The sequence below is a fragment of the Oculina patagonica genome, chromosome 12 (genome assembly GCF_052425735.1).
Source record: "Oculina patagonica isolate OP01 chromosome 12, crgOcupat, whole genome shotgun sequence".
Taxonomy (NCBI): domain Eukaryota; kingdom Metazoa; phylum Cnidaria; class Anthozoa; order Scleractinia; family Oculinidae; genus Oculina; species Oculina patagonica.
In genome coordinates this window covers 26600368-26603267 of record NC_135769.1, presented here as the reverse complement: position 1 = coordinate 26603267, position 2900 = coordinate 26600368, and positions in this window count along the sequence as shown.

Sequence of the window (2900 nt, the reverse complement as noted above, 5' to 3'; positions counted from 1 at the left end):
TTTGAACGATTAACCACGGTTAACCACGGTTAACCATCAGTCTAGAAAGGATCAGGAATGTTCTTTGTTTACTGATGGTTAACCGTGGTTAACCGTGGTTAACCATAGATTTTCAAAAGGTAGACACCTTTTGGCCTTGCTGAAGCCTGTTTATAGTAGAAAAAGAGACAATGAAGACTTCCGTATCTTAAGTTAGCTTTTCATTTTTAAGAAATGCTTAAAACAAGCGTCAATAAAACAAGAAACAACAACAATTGGAGCTGTCACGCGCACTTGTCACGCTTTATCTAACTGCGTTGGATATGTCACAAGGTATATTACATTGCATAAGCGCATTGTTACTTTGACATAGCAGTTATTTGCCTAACGGTGAAATTTCTTTCATTATTCCATAAACTGGCATTTGGAAATGAAATGGGCAGTTAACGCGGGCTTTATATTTCTTTGGTCGTCTCGAACGATGATTTGCGTGCGTGACCTCCCCGCAGTTAAATGTCTTCAGACACCTCTATGCTATATGCCAAAAGCTAGAAAACGTGTCATTAGTTCAACATAATTTTCTTCTTTTTAAACCATTTTCACATCGGAAATAAGCAGGTAAATGCAGGAGTTTCTTCATCAATATTAGCAGCGGTAAACATTTTGCCTCAATTTATTCCATTTTTGACCCTTTGATTGCGTTATCGTCAAATTCGTTAATGGCCTGTAATTAGAAACCAATTGATACAGCATCAATGCCGATTGGACAATTGAAAACAACAGATGGTTGAAATAAATTTATGTTATAACCGATTAATCATTACGCACTGTTCTTAAGATATATTCCGTTTTGCACCTCAGACAATCATTGACAAAAGTGTTGACCCATTGTTAATTTACGCCCTTATTTTTTGTTATATGGACCAATTCCATCCTTTTGCCCCACCTTTCCAACCCCCTTCCCCCCAATCAATGTTGTAGTTTGTTTCCAGAAGTCCTTTGCTACCATTTTACAACATTGGATGGGGGGGAGGGGGGTATTTTAGCAGACAGTCATGAAATTTAAAAACTAGTGTTAAATTTGTCATAAAAACCGCAGAGCGAAGTTAATGTGTCAACTACTTTTGTCAAAGATTGTCTGAGGTCTATTTGAGTGAAAAGAAAGGATACCCGTTACCTATCTTAGCTCTAACAGGATTTTTTCTAGAAAGCGCGCTAAATGTGTGGCATGAGGGTAGTTTTGATTATTTGAAGTAAAAAATAATGTCTTCAGTTGAGAAAACAAAGACAAAACGGGTTCAGATCCCGTGCGTGGTTCTTAGCGCGTGACTATCTAGGGTCGTATTATCCATTTTGTTGTTTAAAAGTGTTAAGCGAGGCCTCTGCAGTGATACTCCAGTTAACTATGTTCGTTTCATTGTTACAAAGCAGCCGGCTAATTTTAAGAAAAAGCAGCAATACTCGTTCTCCAGAGCGCGAAACCAAATTCCTGGGTGGTTGAGATTAATGTTTAACAAGATCTACCATATCGTGAGGCTAGGAAATACTCCTATTTGTCGCTGAAATTCCCTAAGAAAATCAGAGATAAACGACTTTTTGTCAAAAATATATCGCTAGAATGTTTCTTGGCCACACAATTGGCGAAAATGTGTAAATTTGAACGATTAACCACGGTTAACCACGGTTAACCATCAGTCTAGAAAGGATCAGGAATGTTCTTTGTTTACTGATGGTTAACCGTGGTTAACCGTGGTTAACCGTGGATTTTCAAAAGGTAGACACCTTTTGGCCTTGCTGAAGCCTGTTTATAGTAGAAAAAGAGACAATGAAGACTTCCGTATCTTAAGTTAGCTTTTCATTTTTAAGAAATGCTTAAAACAAGCGTCAATAAAACAAGAAACAACAACAATTGGAGCTGTCACGCGCACTTGTCACGCTTTATCTAACTGCGTTGGATATGTCACAAGGTATATTACATTGCATAAGCGCATTGTTACTTTGACATAGCAGTTATTTGCCTAACGGTGAAATTTCTTTCATTATTCCATAAACTGGCATTTGGAAATGAAATGGGCAGTTAACGCGGGCTTTATATTTCTTTGGTCGTCTCGAACGATGATTTGCGTGCGTGACCTCCCCGCAGTTAAATGTCTTCAGACACCTCTATGCTATATGCCAAAAGCTAGAAAACGTGTCATTAGTTCAACATAATTTTCTTCTTTTTAAACCATTTTCACATCGGAAATAAGCAGGTAAATGCAGGAGTTTCTTCATCAATATTAGCAGCGGTAAACATTTTGCCTCAATTTATTCCATTTTTGACCCTTTGATTGCGTTATCGTCAAATTCGTTAATGGCCTGTAATTAGAAACCAATTGATACAGCATCAATGCCGATTGGACAATTGAAAACAACAGATGGTTGAAATAAATTTATGTTATAACCGATTAATCATTACGCACTGTTCTTAAGATATATTCCGTTTTGCACCTCAGACAATCATTGACAAAAGTGTTGACCCATTGTTAATTTACGCCCTTATTTTTTGTTATATGGACCAATTCCATCCTTTTGCCCCACCTTTCCAACCCCCTTCCCCCCAATCAATGTTGTAGTTTGTTTCCAGAAGTCCTTTGCTACCATTTTACAACATTGGATGGGGGGGAGGGGGGTATTTTAGCAGACAGTCATGAAATTTAAAAACTAGTGTTAAATTTGTCATAAAAACCGCAGAGCGAAGTTAATGTGTCAACTACTTTTGTCAAAGATTGTCTGAGGTCTATTTGAGTGAAAAGAAAGGATACCCGTTACCTATCTTAGCTCTAACAGGATTTTTTCTAGAAAGCGCGCTAAATGTGTGGCATGAGGGTAGTTTTGATTATTTGAAGTAAAAAATAATGTCTTCAGTTGAGAAAACAAAG